General features: G+C 36.1%; 1 protein-coding gene across 2 annotated transcripts in view; it reads left to right on the forward strand.

The window, feature by feature from the left end:
* BBS9 (Bardet-Biedl syndrome 9) overlaps positions 1-16,550 on the forward strand; it is a 433,858-nt gene that overhangs the window by 68,195 nt on the left and 349,113 nt on the right. The gene's annotated exons all lie outside the window — the stretch shown is intronic.

Raw genomic sequence — 16,550 nt, forward strand, 5'->3', positions numbered from 1 at the left:
TTTTGGATAGCAGCTGTAAATGGAATCTTTCCTAAGTTTATGATAATCCATAGTCATTATCCAAGATCCATTTGGCTCTTTCACAGGCCAAACAGGATATTGAATGAGAATGCATCATCATTGTTGTATCTTTCAAGTCTTTGATGGTGGCGCTAATCTCTGCAATTTCCTTAGGGCTGAGTATTGATTTTGAAAAGTGCGCTATTTTGGTGGGTTGGGGGCAATTCCAAGAGATTCCAGTTAGCCCTTGCTATCTTAATAGGCTTCATAATACTTTTTATTAGACAGGAAGCTAATGTAGGGATTCAGCCAGTTCGTGAGTGTAACTGTTCCAACTGTGCGTTAAACAAATTGCAAAATAATGGCAGCATGGGTCTATGCACCCGCAGTATTTACTGTGAGAAAGACCTGGGTCAAGGCTTCATTTATAACTGGAATTCTTTAAGCCCCATTTTGACTAATGGATCATGTGGCATTTGGCGTTCTCAGGGATTAATGAACCCTAGAAGGTCTGTGTATTTCCTTTTTTCTTTGTGCAGTGTCACTCTGTTAAATGACAACCATAGAAATTTTGGGTTTTCCACCTGTACCTTGATTTGGGGAGTTCAAGGTCCCAAGCGTTTTTGTTTTGTGTTTAAGCAGAGCGGGTAGCTCACTGAGCAATATTTGTAATTACCATTGTCATCAAACAATCAAGTGCAATAGCCATTTCTCTCTCAAAGCCTTGTCCTTCAGTGGCACTCCATCCCACACCACACCAAAGATAATTTGAACAGTTGTGATTCCATTGCATGCTATGTATTTCTGTTGCTTCCTTTTTGCCTTGGCAGGGAAATCATCTGTGGGTTCATCAAATATGTGGGCAAACCAGTCCTCAAATCCCTAGGTACTGTGTCAGTTAAGATCCCAGCAGGAAAGAGAATTCATGGCAGATGGTTTAAATGAAGAGACTTTAAAGACATGGGATTGCTTTTAGGGGTGTGGGAAGGGTTAGGAGAAGAAATTGTTTCTATAGTTAACAAAATAAATATAAACTACCTAATTTAAGTCATTGTATTTTGGGGTATCTTTGTTATAGCAGTTGGGCTTTTTTCTAATACAAGAGTTTATATTATTATGACTGTATAGACACTACTGATGGCTGAGATGTGATTACATTTCCTTTCTTTGTTTTCTCTGGTTAAAAATAATGTAAGAAATACCTTTATACCCTTTACCCAGATTTTCCCATTGTTAATATTTTTATCTCATTTGCTTTATCATTTCTTTCTCTTTCTCTCTCTCTTGTGTATACACAATTTTTTTCTGAACCATTTGAGAGTACATTACGTATATCGTGGCCCTTTATCCCTAAACACTTCAGTGTGTTTCCTAAAAATAGGAATACTCTTACATAACCACAATGCAGTTATTAATTTCATAAAATTACATTGATATAATACTTTTATCTATTCTAATATGCAAATTCTAATTTTGTCAGTTGATCTAATAATATAATAATGTGCTTTATAGCATTTCTCCCCTACTCTTACAGGATCTAGTCTAGGAGCAGGCAATGCATTCAGCTACATGTATTTTTAGCCTCTTTCAAGCTAGAAAATTTCCACAGCCTTTCTTTGTCTTTTATCACGTTGATGTTTTTGAAGAATATAGTCTCTCTCACCATTTAAAAAGATAAAACATTCCTCATTTTGTTTTTCAGTTGTTTACTTATGATTACATTGAGATTATACATACTTGGCCAGAATACTGCCAAGAATAAGTGATATTGCATTCTTCTGACAGTATCACATAGAGTCACCTTCACTGATGATTAATTTTGAATTACTGGTCAAGGTATTGCCTGATTTCTCCACTGTATGATTACTATTTTTTCCTCTTGCTACTAGTAAACAGTACAAATATCTTGCTTTTTGTCAAAATTTTCTCTTAAATTTATCATTCGTTGATGATTATTACCTGATAAAATCTTTACTGTGATGGTTGCAAAATGATTTTTCTAACTCAGCACTTCCTCCACATTTGCCAGTTGGCCCTCAGTGTTCCATTATAAGCAGTAGATATCCCTTTTCTCTCATTTATTTGTGTATTTATTATTAGTGTGGACTCATGAATTTCGGTTTTTCCTAATGGTTTATAATTCAATACTGAACTTAATAATTTTGGTTCATAAATATTCCCAGATTTGGCCAGTGGAAGCGTCTTCAAGCTCTCATTAACACAGATGCAAAAATACTAAAATGATATTCACAATGGAATCTAGCAATATACAAAATGGATAACTTATCATGACCGATTAGAATTTATCCCAGGAATATAAGCTTGGTTCAGCAATTGAAAATAAATTTTGTGGTTTTTCTTCTCATTTTTGTGTTGATTTAACATGAAATGGATCATAAATCTATATTTGAAAGCTGAAACTATAAAATTTATAGAATAAAAAAATAAGAGAAAATCTTTATGACCTTAGAGTAGGCAAAGATTTCTTAGGGTATACAAAGTACTAATCATAAAAGAAAGAAAAGGATAAATTATACTTCACCAAAATTAAAACTTTCTAGTCTTCAAAAGACAATTGTTGAGAAAATGAAAAGGCAAGCCTCAGACTGAGAGAAAATATTCACAATGCATATAGCCAACAAATGAGTTGTATCCAAATATATAATGCACTCTTATAACTCAACAAGAAGATAAATAACCCAATTTTTAAAAATGGACAAATATTTGAACATATATTGAACATAGACATATCACAAAAGAAGATATACAAATGGCCCAATAAGGACATGAAAAGATACTCAGCATCATTAGGCCTCAGGGAAATTCAAATAAAAACTATAATGAGATACCTCTACATATATAGCAGAAAAGCTAAAATAAAAAAGACTGAAAATAACAAGTTCAGTTATTAGCTGATCACCTTGAACTTGTGATGGCTTGATTTTCTGTTCTTGTAGGGCAGATCTGTGGAAAGTCCAACTTATTTCCTAAACTCCTTTGATTTGGGATGTCTCAACTCTCAAACTCTCTCTTCCTTATGGGTCTTGTTAGGGCTTGGTTTTAGGCTTTGTTGGGTGGGTCTAGAGCAGGCCTTACCCTGGGGCATGGTTCTTACTCTTAAGGGAGCAGCCTTTCTTTGAGTGTTTACCAGATGTTAATGAGGTCTCTCCATTATCAGCTGGGCCAGACCTTTAACATCCTCCAGCACTGCTTGACCTCTGTTATCTTTTTCATTCTCACCCCTGTATCAGTCATCCTCTAACAAATCCTGCACAGTCACTCCATGTGCATGCTCAGCTCAGTGCTCAATCACGGACTCTCAGGGTACTGTCTCACAGCCTTCTGCTTCTCCCACTGCAAGCCTTCCTTCTCTCTGGTGTCCCACCCCACAGATTTCAGGTTCCTCAGCTGCCCCCACCTCTGATTTCTGCCTCCTCATCTTAGTGGGGCCACTGTGCTCTGCTTGAATTCCAGCTTGCTGTGCTGCAGTTAGAAATTGTCTCTTGACAGAGAGCTTGGGCAGTGTTGGGCCTCACTCATAAGTTTCCCTTCTCTTGGTATCATAGGCTTGTGCTGCCTGTTGTCAAACGCCTGCCGACAGTAGCCTGATATATTTTGTCCAGTTTATGATAGCTTATGGTGGGAGGGCTAGTTATTCTGTGTTAGCTGGAAGTTGAAATCCTCCAAGAGAGTCTAGACTTCTTAATACTTGGTAAACAAGATTATTCATGATTTCCTGAGAGAGAATAGAAAAACTATAAGATCTGCCTTAGATTTCATCCAGGAGCAGGGAAGAACAATTCCACAGAACAGATTTAAAGGGACAATGATGAGAAAGAATAAAGTTGTTTCCTGCTTGTACTCTGCTGAGTTCAGGAAGGAAGGAGACTTTACCTTTTCATTTGCTACTCTTCTGACTGTTCAATTTTATTAGTTTTATAATTTAAAATGGTTAAAAATAAACCAAGTTTAACAAGAAGAGTAAAAGCATGAGAATTGCCCCCAGACCCTCAAATGTGAAGGAGAGGCTTCTATGACTTCAAAGGTGGTTTTCAGCCAGCCCTTTGATAAGCACAAATATCAAGTTTCTAAGTATTACATAGTTTTAGCAATGACAAAAGATAATAGTTTGAACACTTTTGTTATTCTGAGTATTAGACTTCTACTAACCTTTCTCAGATAATTTCCTTCCAAGAAGTAGCCTACTTGTTTCATTAAAATGGAAATGTGTGATGTACTGACCAAGAATACTCAAATAAGAATGTTATACTTCATAGGCTTCATAAATGTCTTTCGTCGTTTAATTTTAACTTTAACGTGTAATAATAGCTATCATGTATTGAGTACTGTTTCAGATCCTGTGCTAGGTGCTGTGCAACACTGATTATACATATCTTAAGAAATAAGTACCGAGCCAGCCCTGATGGCCTAGTGGTTCAAGTTCAGCGTTCACCTCTTCAGCAGCCTGGATTCGCTTCCCGGTCACGGAACCACACCACCCATCTGTCAGTTGCCATGCTGTGGCGGTGGCTCACATAGAAGAACTAGAATGACTTACAGCTAGGATATACAACCATGCACTGGGGCTTTGGGGAGGAAAAAAAAAAAAGAGGAAGATTGGCAACAGATGTTAGTTAGCTCACGGTGAATCTTTCCCTGCAAAAAAAAAAAAAAAAAAAAAAGCAACAAAAAAGAAATAAGTGCCTAAAAGAAATAGGTGGTACTTGGGGCCAGCCCCGTGGCATAGAGGTTAAGTGCGTGCGCTCCACTGCTGGCGGCCCGGGCCCGGATCCTGGGCACGCACCGAAGCACCGCTTGTCAGGCCATGCTGAGGCGGCATCCCATATAAAGTAGAGGAAGATGGGCATGGATGTTAGCCCAGGGCCAGTCTTCCTCAGCAAAAAGAGGAGGATCGGCATGGATGTTAGCTCAGGGCTGATCTTCCTCACACACACACAAAAAAGAAAGAAATAGGTGGTACTTTATCCTAATTTTTCATATGAGAAAATTCAGAGAGCTTATGTAATCTGTCCAAAATTCCCAAGTTAGTAAATGACAGAGCTAAGATCTGAACTTGACCTGACTCCAAAGCCTTGCTCTGGGACCCCGAGTGGTGCTGGAAAATAGAATGGTAATACTTTCATTCTAGGTACAAAAAAAAAATGGTAGGGGAAATTGAAGTTGATGTGTACCTAAACTGGTTTAGGGGGTCAGTATAGGTTTCCAAGAAGGTAACCTCAAAACTGGCACTTGAGAAAAAAGTGAAAGGATGTAGGGAAAAGGAAAAGGGCAAATAGGGAGGGGGAAATGGGATACTGTAGGTCAAAGGGTACAAATTTTCAGTTATAAGAAGAATAACTTCTGTGGACCTAATGTATAGCATGGTGACTATACTGTTGAATTGTATACTTGAAAGTTGCTGAGAGTAGATTTTAAGCCTTTTCACCACACACACACACGCGCGCACACACACACGCAAATAGTTAACAATGTGAAAAGTGATGGATGTGTTAGTTATCTTTATCTTGATAATCACTCCACAATGTATATGTATATAAAATCATCAAGTTATATACTTTGTTTTTTTTTTTTTTTTTTAAATTTTTTGTTTATTGCAGTAACATTGGTTTATAACATTGTAAAAATTTCAGGTGTACATCATTGTACTTCTATTTCTGCATAGATTACATCATGTTCACCACCAAAATACTAATTACAACCCATCACCACACACATGTACCAAATTATCCCTTTCACCCTCCTCCCTCCCCCCTTCCCCTCTGGTAACCACCAATCCAATCTCTGTCCCTATGTGTTTGTTTATTGTTGTTATTATCTACTACTTAATGAAGGAAATCATATGGTATTTGACCTTCTCCCTCTGACTTATTTCACTTTGCATTATACCCTCAATGTCCATCCATGTTGTCACAAATGCCTGGATTTCATCGTTTCTTATAGCTGAGTAGTATTCCATTGTGTATATATACCACATCTTCTTTATCCATTCGTCCCTTGATGGGCACTTAGGTTGCTTCCAAGTCTTGACTATTGTGAATAGCGCTGCAATGAACACAGGGGTGCATGTACCTTTACAAATTGGTATTTTCAAGTTCTTTGGATAAATACCCAACAGTGGAATACCTGGGTCATATGGTAGTTCTATCCTTGATTTTTTGAGGAATCTCCATACTGTTTCCCATAGTGGCTGCACCAGTTTGCACTCCCACCAGCAGTGTATGAGAGTTCCCTTCTCTCCACATCCTCTCCAACACATGTTGTTTCCTGTCTTGTTAATTATAGCCATTCTGATGGGCGTGAGGTGATATCTCATTGTAGTTTTGATTTGCATTTCCCTGATAGTTAGTGATTTTGAAGATCTTTTCATGTGTCTGTTGGCCATCTGTATATCTTCTTTGGAGAAATGTCTGTTCAGGTCTTTTGCCCATTTTTTAATTGGGTTCTTAGTTTTTTTGTTGTTGAGATGCATGAGTTCTTTATATATTTTGGAGATTAAGCCCTTATCAGAAGTTTGGTTTGCAAATATCTTCTCCCAATTGTTAGGTTGTCTTTTTGTTTTGTTGATGGTTTCCTTTGCTGTACAGAAGCTTTTTAGTTTGATGTAGTCCCATTTGTTTATTTTTTCTATTGTTTCTCTTGCCCGGTCAGATGTGGTGTTTGAAAAGATGTTGCTAAGACCGATGTCGAAGAGCGTACTGCCTATGTTTTCTTCTAAAAGTTTCACAGTTTCAGGTCTTACATTCAAGTCTTTAATCCATTTGGAGTTAATTTTTGTGTATGGTGTAAGGTAAGGATCTACTTTCATTTTTTTGCATATGGCTATCCAGTTTTCCCAACACCATTTGTTGAAGAGACTGTCTTTTCTCCATTGTATGTTCTTGGCTCCTTTGTCAAAGATTAGCTGTCCATAGATGTGTGAGTTTATTTCTGGGCTTTCGATTCTATTCCATTGATCTGTGTGTCTGTTTTTGTGCCAGTACCATGCTGTTTTGGTTACTATAGCTTTGTAGTATATTTTGAAATCAGGGAGTGTGATACCTCCAGCTTTGTTCTTTTTTCTCAGGATTCCTTTAGCTATTCGGGGTCTTTTGTTGTTCCATATAAATTTTAGGATTCTTTGTTCTATTTCTGTGAAAAATGTTGTTGGAACTTTGATAGGGATTGCATTGAATCTATAGATGGCTTTAGGAAGTATGGACATCTTAACTATGTTAATTCTTCCAATCTAAGAGCACGGAATATCTTTCCATTTCTTTGTGTCTTCTTCAATTTCTTTCAGAAATGTTTTATAGTTTTCGGTGTACAGATCTTTCACCTCTTAGGTTAAGTTTATTCCTAGGTATTTTATTCTTTTTGTTGCAATTGTAAATGGGATGGTAGTCTTAATTTCTCTTTCTGTTATTGTTGTTAGTGTACAGAAATGCAACTGATTTTTGTATGTTGATTTTGTATCCTGCAACTTTACCATATTCGTTTATTACTTCTAAAAGTTTTCTGGTGGATTCTTTAGGGTTTTCTGTATATAAAATAATGTCATCTGCAAATAGTGACAGTTTCACTTCTTCCTTTCCAATTTGGATCCCTTTTATTTCTTTTTCTTGCCTGATTGCTCTGGCTAGGACTTCCAGTACTATGTTAAATAGGAGTGGTGACAGTGGGCATCCTTGTCGGGTTCCTGTTCTTAGAGGGACAGCTTTCAGTTTTTCACCATTGAGGATGATATTAGCTGTGGGTTTCTCATATATGGTCTTTATTATGTTGAGGTACTTTGCTTCTATACCCATTTTATTCAGAGTTTTTATCGAAGTTATATACTTTGAATGTATGCAACTATATTTGTCAATTATTTCTCAATAAAGTTAAAAAAAAAAAGAGAGGAATAGCAGTGTAAATGTCAGGAGCCGAGACAGAGCCTATTTCTTTGGGAAGGAATGATTTTTCAGAAGCTTGATTTCAATTGGTTTGTCTAAAGCAGAGCTTCACAAAGTATATCCAGCTGAATGGTGATTCTACAATGTGCAAATAGGTGTTCCTTGGCCAAATAAGTCTGGAAAATACTGGCTTGATCAAAGTTACATAGGAATTCTTAGAGCTGTTAATATGCTCACCTGTGCAACTGTAACTCTGAGAGGGGCTGTAGGAGGTACTATTTTCCACATCTTGATGAACGTGGAGCTCTTATTTTTCATCTAGCTTCTTATGAGACTAGTATTCCAAAACAGAAATTTGAGAGAAATCTCATAAAAGATTTTGATCTTCCGTACATGGCAGGCAAATATGTCAATAGAATATTATATATAATCATTGAAATTTTTATATGGAATAATTTAAACCCCCTATATCCATAGTAACTCCTTAATTATGATGGAGTTATAGTTGTCTTCCAAAAATTTATTCCTTTTTTGGCACTTGGGTTCATTTCCCATAGATATAGTGTTATTAATGGTGATTAGGTTCCATGAAAGCTGATTTAATCTATAATGGACATAAGGTTTATTACTATTATATGTATATCTAATGTTGAGAACATGGTTTCTCTGAAGAAATGTCTTCTGAATTCTTACTTGGAATGCCTGGAGCACAATTATACAACATCAGAGAGCCAAGTTTCTGATGGGAGGGGAGATGATGTATTGTTTTCCTGGGTTCTCATAAGTTGCTAATTGGCAGCATCTGTATAAATAAATATACTTTTCTACAAAGATATTGTAAGATAAATGCTTCTTTAGGTAAATGCTTTCCTACCTCTTTGGAATTGAAAACAATTATTAATTCTCTCCAAGAAGACCTGGGTTCCTGGCTTCAGGATCAATTATGTATTTGTCGACTATATGTAAATAAAAGCATGCTAGTATTTTTTCATTTTGTTCTATTTATAGTGTTTTTACTTGGAAGAAAAAAAAGAACAAATTTTTTTTTTTTATGAAGAAGATCAGCCCTGAGCTAACATCCATGCTCATCCTCCTCTTTTTTTTTTGCTAAGGAAGATCGGCTCTGAGCTAACATCTATTGCCAATCCTCCTCCTTTTTTTTTTCCCCCAAAGCCCCAGTAGATAGTTGTTTGTCATAGTTGCACATCCCTCTAGTTGCTGTATGTGGGATGCGGCCTCAGCATGGCCAGAGAAGCGGTGCATCGGTGCGCACCCGGGATCCGAACCCGGGCCACCAGTAGCGGAGCGCACGCACTTAACCGCTAAGCCACGGGGCCGGCCCAAAAAGAACAAATTTTAACATTTATTTAGACCTCTGATAGTCTCTAACTCTTAAGATATCAGGAGAAAATAGAAACATTATTAAATGAGTACATTACCACTTTTGAATATAGGATGAATTTAACATGAAGATTTACAAAATAAAATTTATTTTCTTTGATTAGTTTGATAAATCGCTTTCCAAGTAATTTTGCGTGTATTTAGAAAGACAGTTTTTTTTGGAAGTTGCATTAATGGTAGACAATTTAACACACAGATTTTTAAATTATATATTTGCTAATTCAGTTTTTCCTCATTTTCCTATTCCTTGGCTTCCATTAGCCTTTTCTTTTCTTTCTGATATGTTTTCTTCCTCTAGCATTTCATCTACTTATATATGTGTGAATTCTAAGGGATGCCAAAATGGTAGGGATGCTTTGTAGGAGGGAATAAAATTACTTTAAGAGTCTGGGGTACCCAATTCAAGTTGTACTAACAAAGCTACACCTGTAGGTTTGATCACATTACTGGCTGATTAACTGTACCTGTCCAACTTCTGCATCCATTTTTGCCATTGGGCATTAAGTAAAAGGCTCTGGTTGGTTCCATAGAAACTTATTCTCATGGCCAGAAAATAGTTTAGAATGTGTTTATTACTGACTGAATCCATATTTTTAGATTCATATGTGAATGGAGGTACCTCTTCTCAAATAAGTGGCCTAAAGTGCCCCAATTTGCTTCACCCTCTTGCTCTTCTATTTGGTAAGAGGAATTAACTTGGCATGTTTTTCTCACATTTGTTGGAGCCAACATGGTGAACCAATAGAGATGATAGGAGCTGGACGAGAAGAGAAGCTCTAGAACCATTTTATCATTAGATTAAATATATATGAATGTAGATTATGAGATATTTTCTCCTTGGTTTGCATGCTGTCCCTTTTTCTTGAATTTTCTTCTTAGAAAAATTTCATGTTTTAGGAAACTAACATAAAAGGGAAGATCGAATGCTGATTCCTGCATTAGACAGGGAAAGGGTTGTTATTACCATCTGTAATTCACTGTTATTAGTTTCCTCATTCTTGCCCATTGGAGGATCAAAGGCTTTGTTTAATGTCATTGAACTCTGATCCCTTACAAGGCAGCACACACTTCTCACACTAGGCCACCAGGCCTTCTGTGTTCCTGTTAAATATATAATGTCATAATGTACACACTGTTCTTTTGGCTAGTATAAAGACATCTATACTTCTGCATTTAATAAGAATAAGAATAACCCCTTTCTAAATACTGCCATTAAAAATAGAATGGTTCTTCCATTAGTAGCAGAAGTTCTTTACTGATGGTTGACACAATTTTTGGTTCCCAGACCTAGGCCTTAGTCCCATCCTTGCAAAAAACCAAGCTGAACTTGATGTTTTCTGTTTACCAAGGAAAGAGATTAGTGTCTCTCTATACAAAGAAACATAATTATTTTTCATACAAGAAAAGTATGGGTACTATATTTCCATTCAATGTAACAAACCACTGGAGTAAAAAAGAATTGCCTTTTAATAATGCAAACAATCTCTGATCTTTCAAAAAAAGGATATCTCTGGGAAGTATAAAGGCAATTAGATAATAAACCTATTGAAAATAAGTTTTAGGATCAGCAAGAAGTTTACTATACTTGGCTTTTTCACCAGGTCGTAGTTTGTGGGAGAATTTTGACCTTATTTGATGTAGTGGATGCATGTTTTTGCATAGCTTATTGATATTTTATGAAGGAAAGGGTCTCTTAGATGGACCATATTGCTTTTTGTTTTATTGATTATTTTGTAAAATTGGGATTGCCTTTCTTTTTAAAATAGTTAACCAACTAAAAATACAACCCTTGGAAAGAGAAGGAATATATTTGCTGAAATTTGACACTTTATTTTTAATAATTGAATTTTTCTCATACATTGATGTATTTATGGTAGTTTTTACTAAAAAGGCTGTATATTAATAGTCATTTGTTATGTGACAGAAAAGAAAATCCTTAGGACTATTTGCAGTTCCTAATTTTTTAACACTAAAGATGTTTTGTTTGCCATTTAGTATTTCTGCTTATATGAGCCATTATTAATCTGTGAAGTGTTTTGGGCTTAAATTTTGAAAACAGAGGAAATGATTAAAATTCAAAAATTTTAGCTCCCCAATCATTACCTGCTGGTTACTTAAATTTTATATTGATGCCGTACAATGTTTATAATGCAAATATGTTATATTTTGATACAGAATAACATTTATAATTCTCAGAATGCACGTATATTCCAACCATGCCAAGATAACACTAGTGTTTAAACAACAGTAGCTGGTCTGACTTTTAAAAGAAACACTTGCTAGCTGAAGGACATTCCTCTTGAGGCATGGACTGGAAACCATGTTGAGTACGCTAAGTGATTCCATCTGACCTGCAGAAAATCACTATGGGTTACATTTTCACTTTGCACATATGTCACTGACAAAGCCAACTGGCTGGAGTAAGCTTTTTGAAATGGACATTTCTGGCCGAGCTTTTGGAAGACTGCATTTTTAATGTGAAACATAAAAAACCTACTATTCACTGGTTGCACATTAAAAGCAAATAGCCAAAGGAAACAAGATGAACTATAAAAAGCTCATGGGATGAAAACATTAAATTTTGTGTACAATTTTAACTTATTCTATTTGTAGTAGGTTTAAAAATAATTATACTTAATATAATAAGTCAACCTCCCTAAAAAAGAAGAAAGATTTAGAATCAACCTCAGACATTACAGAGAAGGATCCATTGGTATAGTTTAATAAAGAAAAGATTTTGACAGTGTTCCTTTTTTTTTTTTGTGAGGAAGATCAGCCCTGAGCTAACATCTATTGCCAATCCTCCTTCTTTTTTTCTCTTTTTCTCCCCAAAGTCCCAGTAGATAGTTGTATGTTATAGTTGCACATCCTTCTAGTTGCTGTGTGTGGGACACGGCCTCAGCATGACCGGACAAGTGGTGCATCGGTGTGCGCCTGGGATCCGAACCCGGTGCGCCAGTAGCGGAGCGCGCGCACTTAACCGCTAAGCCACGGGGCCAGCCCCAGACGTTGTTCCTTTTATAAATGTTTAATCACAACTGTATGTAAATTTCATACTTACTGAGTAAAGACTTGAAAAATTGATGTGAATCAATGTACTTTTGTCATTTGAGAAAGTGCAATCTGGGATAGGAAAAACTCTCCAAGTGAGGCAAAAATTTCTGAGTTTGAGTCCTTGTTGTGCCATTGACTGGGCTTTGTTGGTATAAAAGACATCCTCTTTTCGCTTTGGGTTTCCCTCAAAATGTGGTTGTATATTTGCCCGATTCTGTCCTTGTCAGTAATGAACTGTTATTTAGAAGTGGCTTAAGCTCCTGGTAAGAAAGTCATTTTTGTAAATTCTGGGTATTATTTTTATAGTGTGTGGTAACTGAACTGGTGAAGCCAGAGCTTATGAACCATATGTGGCATTGAGAAATTGGTGAGTCTTCAGAATTAGTTACACAAGCCTTTTTAGTTAGTTAGGATTTACTATAGGCTTCTTTTGTGAAGCTCTTTGCTAGATACTATTAGAGTTATAAGATAGATAAATGCTAGTGTTCCAGCCCTAACAAAAGAAAGAAACCAATGTAAGAAACCAACATGCCTGCTGACTTGTGCTAAGTACTTTGCTGGTGATTGACAACAGACCTCATGTGAATCACCTTTATCAGTTTGAAGGCCTCACAACAGCACTTATTGAGTCCTTACTATGGGCCAGGCATTTTGCTGAGAGTTGTATAACTGTAGTTTATTTTACAGATGAGGGAACTAAGATTGAAAGAATTTTCTTAAGGGCATATAGCTGATAAGTGGCAGAGCGCACATTTCACCTATGTTGCTTCACATATCATTGGGACAACATATCTTCAAATGAGAAAAGTTTATGAGTTAGGTATCATGACATAGTTCAAATAAAGGTGTAGTTCCGTGTTGAGAGATGATCAGAGCGGACGCCACTGATACTTTTTGACTGATGCTCTGTTGCCGAGTGTGAGAAGCTCTCTGGGGTTGGGATGCCGGGGCTCGTCCCAATTGCCCTGCACTTGGGATTTGCTTTAATGTTTGCCAGTGTCCTGCTGTGGTTAGACTGAGTCTTCACCATTGTGGTTATTCCTATTCTATATAAAACTATTTGGTATACAATTGTGTCCATAGACATAAAGGCTAAATTTAAGCAGTTTTGAGCACAATCATGTTTATGAAACATGAAGATAACTGATTCTCAGGCAGGCACACTGTGATTTTATTAGTAAAGAAATGAGTTCTATGTGATACCTTCTTTTATACGTGTATTATTTGCCTATTGTAAGTTGTCCAGTTCATGTGTTTACTAATTTACATTTAATCTTATATCGACTGGTACTAAACGAATGCTGACGCCCTTCTTAATTCTGAAATTAGCGTGGAGTGATAACAATAAAATGAAACACTCCAAGCCCACCTTTTAAATGCAAGTTATAAAATTTCACTTGGCTAAGGATAAGGGGAAAAAAATCATGTTTTATGGTTTTGATTTAGACTAAGAAATTTGTTTTACAACTACAAAATTAAAGCCATGTACCTTTTCTAAAGTGTGAGAGAAAAATCTCCAGCCTCTGAGTTTAGCAGTACTTTTCGCGTGTGCAATTTCTCCTGTCTTGATTGCGCTTACCAACTGATGGCTCATCAATAGCAGCCAGAGCCTCCTCGGAGGCCCTGCTCTGCTGGTGTCCCTTTCTCTGTGAAGCCCTCCTAGTCTGGCCTGCTGCTTTGGTTATTTCTGCTTGTTTATTTCTACAGAATTTGTTTATACCTTACCTTTAATTATTGCATGTATTAAGTTATGGTGTAATGATTTGTTTTAGTATTTCTTGACCCCACTTATTTCTTTCTTGAGATCAAGGACTATATTTTATTCATGATTTTAATCTCTAGTACATAGCCCAGTTCCAGATATACAGCAAATAATTAATGTCTGGAATGAATGAATATGCTAATTATATTTTGATTTAAAAAGTATGTAAAAGATTGAAACCACCAAGTACAGTGAATTTTACGGAAAAAGTATTTATTTTAAAACAATTCAGTTTAGAATTAAAATGTCTTCTTCTGGATATTTCATTTTAACAAGAAGAAAAAGAATTAGGGGAAAGTGCTTTCTACTATGGGAGGTTATGTCCTTGATTAGATAATTCCTTTGCTTTTAAATTACCTGCTTTGTTGCTAGACAGAAATTGTAGTTTTGGAATAAATCTAGAGTGCTTCAACCAATTCATGTAACTGAAGATAAAGGTTTTGTACTGTTCATGTACTAGAGTGAATTTTTAATTGCTTATAACCTCTTTAAAAAATTTTAACAACCGTACAAACCTTGCCAGAGTTGCTGTTCTTCATTGAGGTATGTGGCAAGTTTGAATTGGGAAATGCATTTGTGTTTGAATTTTAAATAAGGAGAGTATTTTGAAAAGGGAATCATGTTTACATTTGAGGAACTTGGAAATGATGGAAATAAAAAACAACCATACATCTGTGTCTGTATATTCCAATATATATAATTAAAAGAAGTATTCTTGGTTAAAGACCAAATACAGTGTAGGAATTTTAACCCTAAGAGGAAAATACTGCTCTGTATACACAGTGAAATCGGGCGGTCTTTGTAAATGAAAGGAAGCCAATGTATAATTAGGAGTAGCAGAGACTATGATGTGTTTGAATATAACTTTAGTATCTTATCTATGTAGCATGAACTCGGTTGAAAATTGAAGCTTTTTCTTATTTCGTATTATATGTGTGTGTGTTTCTTTCTGTCTAAGAAGTCAAAGCTTCATGCACATGACTGTTGATAGGAATGGTAGAGATTATATGGAGTTCTGCCTTTAAATTTTTTTTCTCTCTCTTATAACCAAGGCATCAAATTGGTTTGTGGTAGAGTTTAGGAAAAAGTTTGGGGGATAGTTTCTAGGCTAGCATAATGGATGGAGTTGGATGAGATCTTTATTATCGCATGAACTGAAAGGTCAGGGTCATTGGCCTTGATTTCTGTGCTGTTCAGCAGGTCCCCCAAGGAATTCAAATGACATAGAAAATGGAGGAATAAAGTGCTTCATCACCATTTCTACCTTCGTTGCCTTAATTTGGGCTTTCTCTGTTTCTCATCTACATTCCTGAAAGAGTCTCCCTGCTAGTCTGTATGCCTCTGTTCTTGCTCCCTATGCTCCTTGTTTCTTCTCACCTACCATTCTACGTTCTGCTGCTTTAGAGTAATCTTTCAAAGCACAAATCTGGTCGTGTCTTTGCCCTGCTTAAATTCCTCATGGCTCCTATCACTTGTAAGAATAAGAGGGCTTATATAAGTCTCTGGCCCTGCTAAACTCTCTGATCTGATCTGACTTCAGACTCCAACTCAAAACAATACTTTCTCATGCTTCTGCCTATACAATAAAATACACTTTCTCTCAGTTTTTCATTTAGCCAACTCCTACTCCTTTGAAATTTAATTCAAGCTTCACTTTTTTGCTGGGAGGACTTTGCAACCAATTACCCCACCTCCTCCCTTATTTCCTAATCTTAGGTATGCCTTTTATATGAAACTATAAGATACTTTGTGCGCTTGTATCATAACACATATTACACTCTCTCATAATTATTTGTCTCTTTTATTAGACTATGAGTTCCTTGAGATCAAGGACTTCTTTTACCTCTTCATCTATGAGGCCTGACATAACTTCTGTTTGTTTGGAATCCTAAAAACTCAAGGGGTTATTTAATATTTATTATATTTGAGTCCATTTTGCAGCTGGCTGCTGGTCCAAAGGCTAGTACCACTTTGTAGTAAACCAAGTAGTAACAATTATCAATTTGATTTTCTAACCTCTTTATAGTTGGTAAATGTTTGCCTTTATCTGTTAACATAGATTTAAAGTTGACCGAGGCATATTTAAAATTAATTTTTCCCCCTTTCTTGATGTTTCCTCAAGTGGGTCTTAGTGTGTGTGAACGTGGTGAGTGTGATATTTACTTGTGATTATTCAGATTTGTATTTTTAAAATTCTAACATGAGACATTATATATAATACTACTAGTAACAGCTACATTTATTGGGCATATTTTATGAGCAACTCTGCTAAATTCTTTGTAGAGAAGGAAGGAATGAGGAATTAGTGTTTAATGGGTATAGAGTTTCAGTTGGGAAAGATGAAAAAGTTCTGCAGATAGATGGTGGTGATGATTGTACAACAATGTGAATGTACCTAGTGCTGCAGAATTGTACATTTAAAAATGGTTAAAATGGTAAAT

Source organism: Diceros bicornis, chromosome 3 (assembly GCF_020826845.1).
Source record: "Diceros bicornis minor isolate mBicDic1 chromosome 3, mDicBic1.mat.cur, whole genome shotgun sequence".
In the NCBI taxonomy this organism is placed as follows: domain Eukaryota; kingdom Metazoa; phylum Chordata; class Mammalia; order Perissodactyla; family Rhinocerotidae; genus Diceros; species Diceros bicornis.